The following is a 16,972-nucleotide window of genomic DNA, read 5'->3' as shown; positions in this document are numbered from 1 at the left end:
CCAGGGCCCCCGGAGCAAGTGAAGGACCCTGCTCCAGGGGCCCTGAAAAACTCTCATGGGGGCCTGGGGCAAATTGCCCCACTTGCCCCCCCTCCCCCCAGGCGACCCTGTATAGCTCTACCTGCCCATTATCTAGGTTTTATGCATTGACAAGCAGGTTGGTAGAGGCTGATAGGATACATTTTAAACTGTCAGGAGTTCTTAATCACAAAAATTGCATTTTCCCTATCACTTGCAAGGAGTTTACTAATCAGAATAAGTTCTTTTATTGACACTTTTGATCTTAGTATTTGAAATAATAAAATTAAGGGTGAATACTTTATAAATGAAAACTAATTAAACTATTTAATGTAATAATATGTAAATTTGCACTGTGCAGAATGTTTTGCAACCTGTGGGTTGCTAGACTAGTTCAAGGAGCTATGGGGCATAGAAAAATAAATTTAGGTGGAGAAAGTTGCAGATCCACCCAAACATGGTGTGCTGTCCACAGGGAAAGCAGCAGGTGCCTTCTCAAAAGCCAGCCACTTTCCCTGCCAACTTCTGTTGTCACTCTTAATATAGCTGACTGCAGGAGCTGCTCAGAAGACAGACCACGCATCCAAGCTTCTAGTCTTTGTTCCTACAACAATGAGCTCTGCTTGAAGTAGTACATTCTGTACACCTAGCAACTGGTAACCTTCTTGTGAGTGGAAGAAGAGACTGAGAACATGAGCTGCTAGAGCTGAGTTGAGATGCAGGGAAGAAGTGAGTAGTCAGCAGAAAGCATGTAAAATCAAAAACGAATAAAAGAAAACAAAAATGACACTAGGAAAATAGAAAAGAGGAGAAATGAGAAAATTGACAACCAAAAAAAAAGAGTGCTGTGCCATGACAGGGTGCGAAGAGACATTCTTCGAGTAGTGTCCCTATGGCTACTCTGTTTCAGATATACATGCTCCTCTAGAGCCCTGGTTAGGAGATTTCTAGCTAGCAGCATCTGTTTGGCCCATACATGCACCATCATGACAGAAACTACAGCTATATAGGGGTGTGCAGGCAAACCACCCTTAGTTCCTTCTCTGCTGCCACCCCCTGAAATGGAATGCCTAGAGTGTATTCAGCCTTTTCTTTTTCTTCAAAGTTAGTTAGTTTATAGTTGTAAGTTACTGTTTAGTGTTTAGTATAGTTAGTTTTAGGTGAGAGGATTATTTTTCTCTCTTTTCCCCCAGGAGACTTGTCGGTACAATTGATATCCTGAGTACTGAGCATGTGTCAGCACGTGGCATCTGCAATGCATGCAATATGCACATCATTACCAGTACTGTTGGCTCCAGCTATGGCAAAACTTGGCTGTGGTCTTGGTACTAGGGTCCTTTGCAGTACTTCAGGAGTTCTGATATTCAAGGGACCTCTCTGTCTCGGATGTACCAGAGTCCCTGTTTCTTGTCAGGTACTGAGCATCTCTTAGTATTGAGACCTCAGTCTCTGAGTGGCCATTCCATGGAACAGGAGTCTCCTCCGTTCTCACTGACTGCCCCATCCCCCAAGAGCTGGATGTGGAAGATGACGTTTCCCACCTGGTCGCCTTGGTTTCCTTGAGGGGTTCTCCTACATGCCTTTTTAGGAATCCGCCTTCCTTCAATTGGGAAGGGGCTTCCTACAATTGGCTGATATAGAAAGGTTATGGGCAGCTCGTCATAATCTATTTTACCAAAACAAAAAACTTTCTTATTAAAAAAAAATGCATTCTTAAGAGGTGGTCAGTGACCACCTTGACCACTTTATTGATGTATTTTATTACTATCCTCTGCTTCTTTCATCAGTTTCTGCCTGTTTGACTTTTTGACCCTAATCCTGCAAGCTGTTTTGTACAAGTGGATTCCTGAACCCATGTGACACCCATTGAAAGGGTCAGCCTGTGCAGAGTAGCTTGCAAGATCAGGACCTGTAAATTCTTGGGGCAGGGATTCTGCCTTCCCCTACTGCTGCCCTAGGGTTCTCACCCAGACATCACAGTAATGGACAAATTTTGATTTCTGTTGTGGGGTTGAGGTCTCCTGGGGGCCCCAACCCAAACTGACTCCCCCATTAATTTGTTGGGGTTTTTTTTCCTCTTTTTTTTTTAATGATGTCCATGTTGGGCAACTACAGACTTTTGATAATCCTTTGCTATGAGAAGGTCAGGGGGAAAACTAAGGATAACAGCAAACTTAATCTCCTAACACTATGCATGTTGTAAACATCTCATATTTCATACAATAGATTTTAAAATTTTAAGGTGCCATGTAAATTTTATTTCAGACACTTTAGTGTTTTGTCTGGTCAAATCTATTAAGATATATAGACTACTAACGGGTGAAAGACTGATGCTTTGGTTGATTTTTACTGTAGCAGTGAATGTCTGAATGAATTATTATCTTTAAAATGTTTATGTCTGGTGTGAAGGTGAGTGTCTTCATACATATCTTACTGCAAGTCTGTTGTAACTTAAATTTTTACAGTAGTGATTGTTAGGGTAGTTTTATATCTTCATATTTTAGTTAATCTAAAATTATTTTTTATATTCCTTCTTAGTTTTTTCTACATTTCTTTGGGCTTTTAAAGATTATAATTGAGCTACTTTGCATCATTTCAATCTGCCTGCCTAATGTGATTAAAATGAACTGTTATGAAAAATACATCTGATTACACTAAGAGCTCTGTACAGATCTGTAGTTTACAAAGTTGTCATTATGTTTTGCAATTCCTTGTACATACCAATTCTGCTATGTGGCTGCAATACAATACCCAACCTCCAAAACATGCTACGACATCTACCAGTGTTTTCAAAAGATTTGAGCTAAAACATGCATGTTGATGACAAAGGAGAACAAGTTGGATGTGACACTGACTGAGAAACTGGTGCTTTCTTTCCCTTATTTAGGGGAAGAAATTACTACAGCAAGGAAATGTGAATAACTCTTACTATTCCTTCCAGGCATTTCTAGTTTATGATGGTTAGCAGGATAGCAAGGTCATATTAGTTTTACCATTGATTTGCAGACATCATTGCTTGCTTTCAAACTTGCTAATCAGCATATCTGTTCTTTAGGGGTGGTTTGGCTGTATTATGTTTAATAATAATTTAGCTGTGTAATGTCACTCAGGGAAAGGATAAATTGCCCTTTAATAATGAGGCATTCTTTTCTATACTGTGACCCATTTTGAAACAGTTTACAGGAATAGTTGCGGAACTACCCTCTTGTGTATCCATGGAGAAGGTTAGGGTGATTGTGATCCTCCAGGGACAGTTTGCAGTCCCTTAGGCTGAGAAACCCGTATTCTAGAATAAGCTCCGTCAGGTGGAGGCTGGGTAGAAGAGCAAATTGCAGAAACTGAAGATACCTATTTAATGTCAGTAGTTCATTGCTTATTTATTTATTTATTTATTTCATTTGATAAATATGAACTGACCTTAAACTACTTACCTTAAGTCAATGGATCTGTGCTGCCTGCTGCAGGTGTCCACCTCGCATAGGACTGTGGGAAGGGTTTGGTTAGAACTCTGAACTCCCGTGAAGCCAGGATATGTTCTCATTCTGCGTTAACTAAATATCATCCCATGTTTCCAAATGTTTGCAGACCTGACTTGATGTTGTCTTCATAGTCTTGCATTCCAACTTTTCGTCAGTGAATGTGATGTTTTCTTGGGTTGTTTAAAAACAAAAACAACAAAAAATACACACACACACCCTTTTTTTTTACAAGCTAACATGAAGGTTTGTATGTCCATTCTAAACTCCAACAGAAATTGAAAGATGTTATTTGGCTATGATAGTAGAGCGTAAGTTTTTGTGTAATACATGCATGAATATATGTATATCTAGCAGACTGCTTTGTCAAATAAATTATTAACAGGGAAAGATGCATATTAGACATTCAATTAGAGGTCTTTGATCACAATGGAGCACTATCTCTATGGCCCACTGATAAGATCCCACTCAGATAATTTTTTTAATCTACTTCATTTCTATGCATAAAAAAGTGCTAACAGTCCTTTTGAAAGAAATGGTTTGTGTGGATGACTCCTTACTTGCACCCTGCTCAGAAGGAAAATGTTCAGATAATGCCATCTCAATTTTGCATCTGCCTTTATAAACTTTGGCTTGATTGTGAGCATTTCAAAATCGAGATTATGTACCATTCAGCATTAAACAAAACAGTATATAGAACCAAAGATTAATATTGATGGTAGTCTTGAAAACAATAACAGTGTAAATACCTCCGTGTCCTCATTCACAATGCACAACAGCTGAGGAGAAAAATTACATGTCCAAAAGTTCATGTAGGGTTGAGGTGGGCGGGGTGTGTGTGTGTGAGAGAGAGAGAGTGAGTGTATGGGGAACGCAAACTGAACAGGGCAGTAATAGTTTCCACCCTATTATATAGGTCTGAGTAAAATTGGTAGAAAACAAACACTTTTTTCCAGTGGAAAAGCTCTTAGATTAAAAACTTTCATTCAAAAATATATATAGAAAATTTTCAAAATAAAATGAAATTTTTTGGTTTTTTTTTAAATCACACATTTTTGTTTTCCCCTTTCTCCCCCTCCCCACCCCCATTTGTTTTGCCACTGAACATAATAGAATGAATGATGTCTATAGTGTTTTCTTGTTTCTTGAAAATGAAAACATTTCATTTCAAAATTTCCTGATGAAAAATTAAACAATCATTAAATGTTTTCCCACAAAATCTTGGTTCTTGACAAAACCCTGTATTTCAGCTGAAAAATTTCAGCTAGATCTGTTGCCGAGTGATGGACTTTTGAAAGTGCTAGAAAACTTACAGCTGCGACATCTTTGGTCTTTTAGTGGAGTAAAATGTTAAACTAAAATAACCACCAACTCTGTACTGAAATGTTGTGGTCTTATACTTCCCCCCTCACCAGTAGCTTCCCCCTTTATGTTTCCCAGTTACTTCCTCCCTCTCCATTTTTTTCTCCAAATACTCCTTTCTGTCTTTTTCTCCTCCTCCCCCATGCCCGGCTTCCCTGATTTTGCTCTTCTCTTTTCTCTTCTACTTCTTCACTGCCACTCTCTTACCAGAAGGATACATGCTGGGGACATGGGGCAGGTAGTGGCTGATGGAGAATCCATAGTTCTTTGTGCTCATGGGAGAGCAGAGAAGCAGCGATGGACAGGCAGAGGAGGGAGCACAAAGAAAAGTCAAACAGGTGACTGAAAAGAGTCACTGGCCACTCTCTCCTCTCCAGCTTCAGCCTAGCTATGGAGCATGGCAGTTTCCCCATCCCCAATGCTTTTCTTTCTGCCAGCAGCTGCTGGTCTGCCCATCCCTCCTTGAATCTCAAAGGGACTGAGCGGAGTCATGGGATGGTGAAAGGAGCAACCCTTTGGAGCTCAGAGTCTTTTTACAACTAGTGGTCTTTTGCAGCTGGATGAGTCATTTCCTTTCTGGAGTAGTTTTACGTGCACTAGAGAGGCTTGGTCAACAGACTGGGAACCCCTGCCAATGAAGTTTCATGGATAGGTAAGTATTATAAATCAAAGGAGCTGATTTATGGTGAACTGGCTGATGAAAAATGGACTCAAGATTGCCAAAGGAAACCTCTAAAATACCCTATTAAAAAGGAACTTATAGCTGTATAATATGGGAAACGTTAACTATTATTCAAATTAATTTGTGATGAACAGTAAAACAGTGCAGAAATGTTGTATGAAACTAGCCATCATTGTGACTGTAAAATAAAGTGGAAACTATGTCTTGACAGCATTCACATCTTTTGTATTGGCCTCACCAGAATGAACAATACATCTACATGGGGCATTGTAGAATGTATAAATCCCAAATGAGATTTAATAGCCATGGTCTGTCTCAAAGACATAAAACCTGCAACCACAGAGGTAGTTACATTCAAAATTGCTTAAGCAAAGGAATATAATTATTTTCAAAGGTGCTGAGCACATGCAGCTCCCATTAACTTCAGTGGGAGTTTTGAGTGCCATATTAGGCCATAACATGCTTGTATTGCCCAACTGTGCATCTGATATTCCACCATCAATTGTCTGAGCAGTCTATCATAAGATTTTCAGCAAACTTAGGGTAAAGGCCTTTTCCAAGACATTCAGTAGCTATCCTTTAACTTTTCTCTCCTCTTCCTCAAGACAGCATGAAGAAACTAAGCATTCTGGACTGTGGAGGGAATCTCCTTTCTCTTAGAGCCATTAAACATAGTCCCATCAAAAGAGAGAGTTTTTATTTTCTATTCCAGGTTCTTTGTGGTGATAAAATGATAGATTTTTTTCTGAATCTGGACCTGTCTATCCTCAATCTCTTTTGAGCATGCAAAACTCATTTTAAGATGGAGACTGAATCTTTTCAGATCTAGGAAATATACCCTACCCCCAATATTTCTTATGCTCCATAAATATGAGTCGTCATGCTCCAGTATATTCTTGCCACCATTGGTCTGTGTAATTTATAACTTGGAATGCTCGGTATCTGTTCCAGACAATGATTTTTCAGTTTGTCATCTCTTTCTTGCGTGTTTACAGATATAATGGTGGTCGTAGTAGAATGATCTATCTACTGGTGAAAAGAACAGGAGTACTTGTAGCACCTTAGAGACTTACAAATTTATTTGAGCATAAGCTTTCGTGGGCTACAGCCCACTTCATCGGATGCATAGACTGGAACATACAGTAAGAAGATATTTATACATACAGAGAACATAAGATGGAAGTAGCCATACCAACTGTAAGAGGCCAATCAATTGAGATGAGCTATCATCAGCAGGAGAAAAAAAATGACAAACTTTTGAAGTGATAATCGAGATGACCCATAGAAGGTGTGAGGATACTTAACATGGGGAAATAGATTCAATTAGTGTAATGGCCCAACCATTCCCAGTTTCTGTTCAAACCAAAGTTAATTGTATCTAATTTGCATATTAATTCAAGTTCAGCAGTCTCTCTTTGGAGTCTGTTTTAGAAGTTTTTTCGTTGTAAAATTGCCACATTCAAGTCTGTCACTGAGTGGTTAGTTGAGGTGTGAACACAAAGGGAGGAGAAACTGCTTTTGTAGTTGGCTAGCCATTCACAGTCTTTGTTTAATCCTGAGCTGATGATGTCAAATTTGCAAATGAACTGAAGCTCAGCAGTTTCTCTTTGGAGTCTGGACCAGACCTCAACTGCTAGAAGAGGGCCTCATCCTCCCTGATTGAACTAGCCTCGTTATCTCTAGACTGATTCTTGCCTACATATTTATACCTGCCTCTGGAAATTTCCACTACATGCATCTGACAAAGTGGGTATTCACCCACGCAAGCTTATACTCCAATACGTCTGTTAGTCTATAAGGTGCCACGGGACTCTTTGTTGCTTTTTACAGATCCAGACTAACATGGCTACACCTCTGATCATTCTCCTTTTGCTCTTTCCCCTTAAAATACAAACATGCTTTAGTGTCTCCCATTTAAAAAAAACCCACACTTGACCCCACTTGCCTCCAGCTACTGCCCCTTCTCCCTTTCATCTCTAAGCTCATTGAACACACTATTTACAATTGCTGTCTAAAGTTCTTTTTCTCAAGTTCCATCCTAGACATTTTTCCAATCCATCTTCCATCCCTGGCAGTCAAATAAAATTGCTCTCACCAAAGTCTGTAATGACTTTGCCCAGACAGATCTCACAACAAATACTCCAGCAATATCTTCCTGGACCTGTCAGCTGCCTTTAATACCACTGGCCATGCTCTTCTTAAATTGTTATCCTCCGCTGGTTTTTGTGACTCTGTTCTCTCCTGGTTTTCCTCTGACCTCTCTAATTGCTCCTTCAGTGTGTCCTTTGGAGAATCCTCCTCATCCAACCTCTAGGCCTGTGTTCTTGGTTCTCTCCTCTTAACCCTCTATATCAGGGATCCGCAACCTTTGGCACGCAGTTCGCCAGAGTAAGTACCCTGGTGGGCCAGGCTGGTTTCTTTACCTGCCGCGTCTGCAGGTTCGGCCGATCGCGGCTCCCACTGGCTGTGGTTCGCTGCTCCAGGCCAATGGGAGTGGTGGGAAGTGGTGGCCAGCACATTCCTTGCCCCGTGCCGCTTCCCACCGCCCCCATTGGCCTGGGATGTCGAACCGCAGCCAGTGGGAGCTGCGATCAGCTGAACCTGCAGATGCAGCAGGTAAACAAACTGGCCCGGCCCACCAGGGTGCTTACCCTAGCGAGCCATGTGCCAAAGGTTGCCGATCCCTGCTCTATATCTTATCTCTGTGTATCCTTGGTCCTCTCCTCTTAACCCTCTGTCTTATCTCAAAGACAAATTCAGCTACCATCTGTATGTTGATGACTCACAGATCTAAGTCTCTACTCCAGACCTGTCTGCTTCTGACCAAACCAAAATCTCAGAGTGTCTCTCTGACATCTTCCTGTCAATGTCTAGCCATCAGCTCAAGCTCAACGTGGATAAAACAGAGCTCTTAACACCCCTCCACCCCAAAGAAAATCCCAAACCAACCAACCAAAAAACACCAGCTTTCTGCTACCTCTTTTCACAATCACTGTGAAAAACATCATCAGCTTGCTTGCCTGCCCCTCAGGTTCATAACCTGGGCATCATTTTGACACAGATCCCTCTAGGTCATCACATCTAGGCTATGTCCAAATGTTACAGATTCTTTCTACATAACATTTCTAGCATATGGCCTTTACTATCTATCTATCCACACAGCTAAAACTTTTGTCCAGGCTCTCATCATCTTGTGTTTTAGTTATTGAAAAGTCCTTTTCTCTGGCCTTGACAAATGCAATGATTATATCCATTCAGAATCTTGCTACAAAGATTTTCCTAACCCATTGCTTTGACCCTTTCAGCTCTTTTTTTGCATCCTTCTGCTTGGGTTCCCCTTCTCTGTCTCATCCAACATAAGCTACTTGTCTTAACTCTCAAGGCCCTTTCCAGCCTATTCCAACCCTACTTATTGTCTCATTTGTTATTGTGATAACAAATCCAGTCTCTGGTTGGCCCATGATGCCAGCCTCCATTGTCCACTTGTTAAACGTTCAAAGATGCAACTTTGCTGTTCCTCAAGCTTGGGGGAGGTGCTCCTTGTAAATATATTAAAGATACACCGCTACCTCAATATAACACCACCCGATATAACACGAATTTGGATATAACGCATTAAAGCAGTGCTCCGGGGTGGGGGAGCGGGGGGCTGCACACTCCAGTGGATCAAAGCAAGTTCAATATAACACGGTCTCACCTATAATGCGGTAAGATTTTTTGGCTCTCAAGGACAGCGTTATATCAAGGTTGAGGTGTACTTAATTATTCTCCTTAGAAAATTCTTTTTCTGTGTTACTTACAAATTTTTTGACAAAGGCTAAGCCAATGGTGTGGTGAGACCACTGCCTACCATACTGACCAATATTATTTTACTGTTTCCTTGTACTCTCCTGTCAGTCTGTCAGTATCCATCTCTTGTCTCTGCCCTAAAAAAACTTAGACTGTAAGTTTTTTTAGGGCAGAGGACTGTCTTTTTATTCTCTGTTTGTACAGCATCTAGCACTTTGGGTTCCCAGTCCATGACTAGGACTCCTACGATAGTAAGTAGTGAAGAGCACTTTTATCCCTACTTGTGAACTTTTATATCAAAATTCAAGCTCTAATCAAATAATTCCTCAGTAGCCCCGGACATCAGCATGTTAAAGTCTTCAGTTGTTCTTCATGATAGCTGGATTGCCAAGAATATCTTTTGACCCTGGAACAGCAAAGATATTTTGTAATCTGAGGACCATCACTGAACAAGTAGCTCTTGGTTTTCCAGACTGAAGTATGTTACAGGTAGTATCCATGGCGGACATTCCACCTCCTTATATCTTATTCACTGGTCCCCTTAAGCTACCTACACCTACCACATCTGAGGTTCACTGCATGGTATCTAAGTAGTCATAATTCCTAAAACCTAGTTCCCCCAACAGTTGGATGACTTTCTTCTCAAATTCAGAAAACCTTCCATCAGCCAAGCTTATATTGGTATATGGAAGATGTAGTATTGATGGTGCATGAGAAGGAAGATAAATGCTCTGGACTCATCATAGAAGAAATTCTGGACCTTCATAAGGGTCTGAACTTGCAAGTCTCAGTCCTGATAATCATGGGTCTTATCCTTTTACTTCTAGTCATCTGCTTCATCCACATAACTCCCATTTTCTAAAAGCAGCATTGCCTCAAATGTCCCCAATCCAATGACCAGTGGAACAGTGGAGTTTCAATCTTGTATTACAAGCACTTACTAAATCACCTTTAGAACCAATGGGGAAAGGTATCATTGCTCATTCCGTCAGGGGAATGACTGCTTAGTGGGCAGAGAAATACAGAGCCTCTTTTCAAGATTTGCCAGACAGTTATTTAGAACATAAGAACAGCTACACTGTGTCAGTCCAAAGGTTCATCTAGCCCAGTAAACTGTCTTCTGACAGTGACCAATGTCAGGGGCCCCAGAGGGAATGAACAGAACAGGTAATCATCAAGTGATCCATCCCCTATCACCCATTCCCAGGTTCTGGCAAACAGAGACTAGGGACACCATCCCTGCCCATCCTGGCTAATAGCGATTGATGGACCTATTCTCCATGAACTTATCTAGTTCTTTTTTGAACCTTGCTATAGTCTTTGCCTTCACAACATCCTCTAGCAAGGAGTTCCACAGGTTAATTTTGTGTTGTGTGAAAAAATACATCCTTTTGTTTGTTTTAAGCCTGCATCTTATTAACCTCATTTGGTGACCCCTAGTTCTTGTGTTATGAGAAGGAGTAAATAACACTTCTTTATTTACTTTCTCTACAGCAGTCATGATTTTATAGATCTCTCATATCCCCCTTAGTCATCTCTTTTCCAATCTGAAAAGTCCCAGTCTTTTTCATCTCTCCTCATATGGAAGCCGTTTCATACCCCTAATCATTTTTGTTGCCTTTTTCTGAACCTTTTCCAATTCCAATATATCTTTTATGAGATGGGGCAACCACATCTACACGCAGTATTCAAGATGTGGGTGTACCATTGATTTATATAGAGGCAATATGATATTTTCTGTCTTATTATTTATCCATTTATTAATGATTCCCAACATTTTTTGACTGCCGCTGCACATTGAGTGGATGTTTTCAGAGAACTATCCACAGTGACGCGAAGATCTTTCTTAAGTTATAACAGCTAATTTAGACCCCATTGTTTTATAGGTATGGTTGGGATTATGTTTTCCAATGTGCATTACTTTGCATTTATCAACATTGAATTTCATTTGCCATTTTGTTGCCCAGTCACCCAGTTTTGTGAGATCCTTTTGTAGCTCTTCGCAGTCTGCTTGGGACTTAACTATCTTGAGTAGTTTTGTATCATCTGCAAATTTTGACACCTCACTGTTTACCCCTTTTTCCAGATCATTTATGAATATGTTGAATAGGACTGGTCCCAGTACAGACCTCTGAGGGACACCACTATTTACCTCTCTCCATTCTGAAAACTGACCATTTATTCCTACCCTTTGTTTCCTATCTTTTAACTGTTACCAATCCATAAGAGGACCTTTCCTCTTATCCCATGACAGCTTACTTTGCTTAAGACCCTTTGGGCATCCATACGCTCATTCATGAAACACTACAACATGGATGCTTTTGTCAGATGCTGCTTTCAAAAGTAAGCTCCTTCAGTCTTCCCTTGTACAAATGTTAGTCTATTTGTCTTGAAACTATGTTTACATCTGGGATGTTTTCATGTCTCCTTCCTAACTGATCGAGGATGTTTTTTACTGCTTGCTGCTGTTCAGTTCCAAGACTGATGGAGCAGTGGTTTGCTGTGCTAGAGAATGAGAAAATTGATACAGTAATATCCTAACTGTAATTTCATCTTCTTTGTCCTCTCCATCATCACCCTCCCTTATCTATTGTCGTAGGTATTCTGTGTTTGGTGTTGTAAATGATTGGCTGCGCAGAGATGGCAGTTGATCCTTCTTTTGCAGATTTTCTGGTCAGAGAGAGGAGATGACACATCTACATTTTATTTTCATTCTTTTTTCCTGGAGGTGGGAAATGTTCATCCTGATGTCTCTTCAAATTTTTGTTGTTCTTTGTAGTTTTGGTGGTATGGCCTGTGGAGCAATTCAGATGGTTCTGGGGATACAAGAGAAGAGGAATCTCTTGCCTTCCCCCAGGATTTGGAAAAAGTGCCAAACCCAGACATTCTAAGCCTGCTGGAATAGCAGATTCCTGTTTGGAGAAAACAAAATTATAGGTAAAAAATAGATATTTTGTTAATGCACACTACCTTCTTTGAGTTGGGACAAATATTGCTTTTAAAATAAGTTAAGAATGTTTGAAAATGCAGGGACTGAGCAAGGACAATAGAAGTTTATTTCAGCTATTATTAGCTGCATACTTAAAGATGGATGTGGCACATGGGTAATTAAATGACCAGTTATTTGACTGCAATAATTTACAAATTGAACTATTGAAACAAGAGGTGACTAAGTTGTGATGCTTAATAGTTCTGGAGCAAAGGGTAATTGTGCCTGTATATGCAGTAAGCAGCTGAGTTTCCAACTAAGGAGATGACAAACTCCAGAGGCATTGCCAGTAGAACTTGTTAGCTATATAGGCCGAATAGTGTAGTTCAAGAGACTTGTATACTCCATGGGTAAAGCCTGGGAAATTTGTAAGCTGATTAACTCTAGTTATTTCTTCTTCTCTTGCCTTAAAAGCACAGGAAGATTAAACTAAAATAACTTACAGTAATGCCTCTTTACAGTTACAAAATTAAATGTTCCAAAGTCAGGAAATGTCAAATGATAAGGTTTTTCTTGGAATATTAGCTTAGCTACATTTCACATATTCTGGTATTGTCAATTCCTCTTTTCATTGCTAAATATAGACTTTCATGTATTATGAATGATTAATGCATTTCATAAGCTATGTGCAACATGGACAGCTGATAAGAAATAATTGTATTTGTTTGGTAAAATTTAAGTTAAAAAGAATAAGCACATTTTAAACTAAATGAACATTGCAATCTTGGTACATAAAATAAAAATTAGAAGAGAGCAAATAGCACTGTGAAAGGAACAGAATTAAGGAGTATTAAATGTGCTGTTGCATTGCAAGTACAAGTTGTAATAGGACATGCTGTTAATGGCAGTGTAACAATATGCAAATGTGTACTTTTCCAGCTGTTTTATTGCAATGCACAAAACAATAAAATAGCACAAAATACTGAACAGATCAGTATCAATGTTAACATAAAGAAATTGGTCTGTAGAGCATTTTTATTTGTATAAAAAGCATCTTTTCTCCTTTTATGATGAAATAACTAATTTCTTTAAAGGAAATAGCTTTTCCATGCCTCCACAATTCCCACCACTGAGTCTCATCTCCCAAGTGTGAGATAGGCCAAAGCTCCCTCTGCTCTTAGATTTTTGGCCCCTATAGCAGCGGTCCCCAACCTTTTTGGCACCAGGGACCGGTTTCGTAGAAAAAAAAAATTCCGCGGACCTGTGGGATGGTTTTGGGACGATTCAAGCGCATTACATTTATTTTTGTACTTTTATTTCTATTATTATTGTAATATATAATGAAATAATTATACAACTGACCATAATGCAGAATTAGTGGGAGCCCTGCCCCCATCTGACCCCCACCCACTTCCTGCCCCCCCGACTGCCCACCCCCCTCAGAATCCCCGACCCATCCTGCTCCTTGTCCCCTCACCATCCCCCAGAGACCCCCACCACCCTGGGACCCCACCCCTGCTCCCTGTCCCCTGACTGCCCCAACCCCTATCCCCCCGCCGCTGACTCCTGACAGACCCCCCCGGAACACCCACAATCCAACCCCCCCCATTCCCTGCCCCCTGACCGTCCCCCCAACCTCCGCCCCCTCTCTGTGCCCTGACTGTCCCCAGGACTCCCTGCCCCTTAGCCAACCTCCCTGGCCCCAGCCTCTTACCCCCGGCTTCCTCCTCACCCGGAGCCTCAGCGCCTCGCCCGACAGCTGCAGTGTGTCCCCGGCGGGGCCTGAGCTCCGTCCCGCTCAGAGCCGCGTGGTGAGGGGGCGGGGCTGGGAGCTCCACGCCGACCGGAGGCAGCTGAGCTCAGCCCGGAGCTCGCAGCCCCGCCCCCTCACCACGCGGCTCTGAGGGGGCGGGGCTCAGGGGCCCCGCCGGAGACACGCCACTTGATGTGCTAGGGGTCGGTTCGCGGCCCGGTTCCTAACAGGCCGCGGACCGGGGGCCCCTGCCCTATAGCACTGACAGATGAGCATGAGTCCTGCACCTGTGTTCCATTCTAACTGCCAATGCCTCTTCTCTCTGGAACCTATTCAGTCAGTTGCTTAATGAGTAAGGGACTCTCATTCAGCATCTTTACTTTAGAGAGATTCTGCCAGTGAACAATATTCATTTTGGGGGATGTACCTGGAAAATGGAAGGGTCCAAAGTTCCTAGAGGTAAAAGCAGCGTGTTTAGTCCTCATCTCTCTCTTTTTACAGACGTATCCCAGAAAACATTGCCACGATTGCATATATTAACCAATATGGAATAATTCACGGGCAGGCAATGACGGTAACATCTAATATGGCAGTCAAATTGATCTATTAATAAATTTGTTGCAGTTAATTTGATTATTTCCCTGTCTTGATGGGAATCCTAAAAGAGAAGGATTGCCCAGGCATTGGTGGACATGCTTGCTAAAAGAGTGTGTAAAATTTTCATTCCGGTTGATTTATTTTTTCTAAAGAGATAGTCTGGATTCTCCCTGGAAATGTAATAAAATGAGAAAGATCTGGTTCCAAACGCACACCTTATTTTCTGTTATTAAATTTGTTTAATTAGCATGCTGTATATGTTAGTCTTACAGCTTTGGGTAATTTTTATGGAGAAAAATTCTGTAAGTGGGTTGTTAGTGCTAGGTAGCCCCAGATGGACAGATCTGAAACTGTTCCAGTATTCTGCAGAGAAGAACAGCACCCTATTGAGACAAAATCATACTTACAAGAAAAGGAGCATTCAGATTAAGAAAATTTGCTTCCTTTCCCTGTTTGTGTCTCCCCTTTTTTCTAACACTTATTCTGCCTCACACTGAAATGTCTGCCCTGTGTACATACTACAGTAGAATCTCAGAGTTATGAACACCAGAGCTACGAACTGACAGGTCAAACACACTCCTCATTTGGAACCAGAAGTACGCAATCAGGCAGCAGCAGAGACCAAAAAAAAAAGGGGGGGAGAGGCGGGGGGGAGAAGGCAGTACAGTACTGTGTTAAAAATAAACTACTAAAATAAAGGGAAAGTTTAAAAAAAATTTGACAAGGTAAGGAAACTGTTTCTGTGGTTGTTTAATTTAAATTAAGATGGCTAAAAGCAGCCTTTTTCCTTCTGGATACTAAGGGTTCAAAGCTGTATTAAGTCATTGTTCAGTTGTAAACTTTTGAAAGAACAACCATAGCAAACAACCTCCATTCCCGAGTGTTTGTAACTCTGAGGTTCTATTGTATGTGCCAACTGCTCTGAAGACAGATGCAGTATTAGGCTACGTCTTCACTACCCGCCGTATCGGCGGGTAGCAATCGATTTCTCGGGGATCGATATATTGCGTCTCATCTGGACGCGATATATCAATCCCCGAATGAGCTCCTGTCGACTCCGGAACTCCACCAACCCGAACGGCGGTAGCGGAGTCGACATGGGGAGCCACGGACGTCGATCCCGCACCGTGAGGCCGGTAGGTAATTCGATATAAGATACTTCGACTTCAGCTACGTTATTCACGTAGCTGAAGTTGCGTATCTTAGATCGATTTCCCCCCGTAGTGTAGACCAGCCCTCAGTTGGCTCTGATAGCACCACCTAGTATTAAGGTTGCTGAAACTTCCCATTATAAGGTCTTGTTTTCAGTTGCTTATGAGTTTGCCATACTTGAAACATTTGGGCTGAAATTTCTCATGCTGGTGGTCTGCATCAAGCTGAACATATTTAGAAATTTTCAGCCAAAACAGATCAGCCATTTTTGAGAACAAGACGAAGGAATGATACCTTGTTTTGCCCACGTTAAAAGAAACTCTGGCGATTTTTTTCTTTGATCATCTCTCATGCCCCCATGCTTTGGATTTTGGACTTGAAATTTGGCAGGGGATTGGCTTTTATCAGGAATGTGCCTTTTGTTGTCCTCATGAAAATCTTCCTAAATTTGGTCCAGTTATAAATCTTTGAAAAATCACAATTTGCACATGCTCAGGGGACAATTGTTAAACCATAATAGATAAATTCCCTGAAGATTCTAGCCACAATGAGCATGCTCCAGCCTGCGGTTGAGCAGGACTTTGCCTGCAGTTGTAACTCTGGACTTTGCCTGGCCATGCTGAGTCCTGGTCCAGGCACCGAAAGTAAGAGCAGGTAGACTGTCTCTCTTTGTGGACTTTGGGCTTGATCCTCCTCTCACTGAAGTAAATATTTAAACTTCCATTAACTTCACAGGTGCAGGATCAGGTGTATAGCTGGAATTTAGCTAGCAAATAACAGCAGAGGACAAGGTAACCATGTGAATTTACTAGAGTTACCATTTGCCTTCCTCCCTATTCCCTCCAATTTTTTGTCACGCTTGTTGAATATTATCTTAAATTAGATGAGTTACTATGAGTAAATGTCTATGGGATCTAACAGCCTAAGTGATTTAGGTAATTTTTAATTTTTTTCCCAGTAATCTTCGGGGCAGGAAATGTCTTATTGTGCATTTGTACATTGCCTTACACAATGGGAGTCTGGTCCTAAATGTGGTGCTGCCGTACAAATAAATAAGTAACGAAGTAGTACCTCACAATTTTCATTCCTTCTCTCCATTTCTTGATTTCATACCGTTCCTATTCATGAGCCACCTGAGAAGGTTAGGGTGGAAATTTCTCCCAGCTTTTTCTGTGCAATTCTGTCTAATCTTAAAGATCGGTAATATGAGAAAG

The 16,972-nt window shown here is 41.2% G+C and overlaps 1 protein-coding gene across 5 annotated transcripts in view; it reads left to right on the top strand.

Annotated features, from left to right (window-relative positions):
* The window catches only part of WASF1 (WASP family member 1), a 187,361-nt gene that overhangs the window by 69,732 nt on the left and 100,657 nt on the right, over window positions 1-16,972 (top strand). Inside the window, exons 1-2 of one of the 5 annotated variants that reach the window (XM_045011785.1) lie at window positions 16,356-16,412; window positions 16,494-16,549. The exons of the other annotated variants lie outside the window; for them this stretch is intronic. The gene's annotated coding sequence lies outside the window, so the exon portion shown is untranslated. Of the gene's footprint in view, window positions 1-16,355; window positions 16,413-16,493; window positions 16,550-16,972 lie in introns of those variants that run through there. 5 annotated transcript variants of the gene reach the window in all.

The sequence above is a fragment of the Mauremys mutica genome, chromosome 3 (assembly GCF_020497125.1).
Source record: "Mauremys mutica isolate MM-2020 ecotype Southern chromosome 3, ASM2049712v1, whole genome shotgun sequence".
Classification (NCBI taxonomy): Eukaryota; Metazoa; Chordata; order Testudines; family Geoemydidae; genus Mauremys; species Mauremys mutica.
The sequence above is the reverse complement of the archived record's forward strand: the minus strand, read 5'-3'. Positions and strand labels throughout refer to the sequence as shown.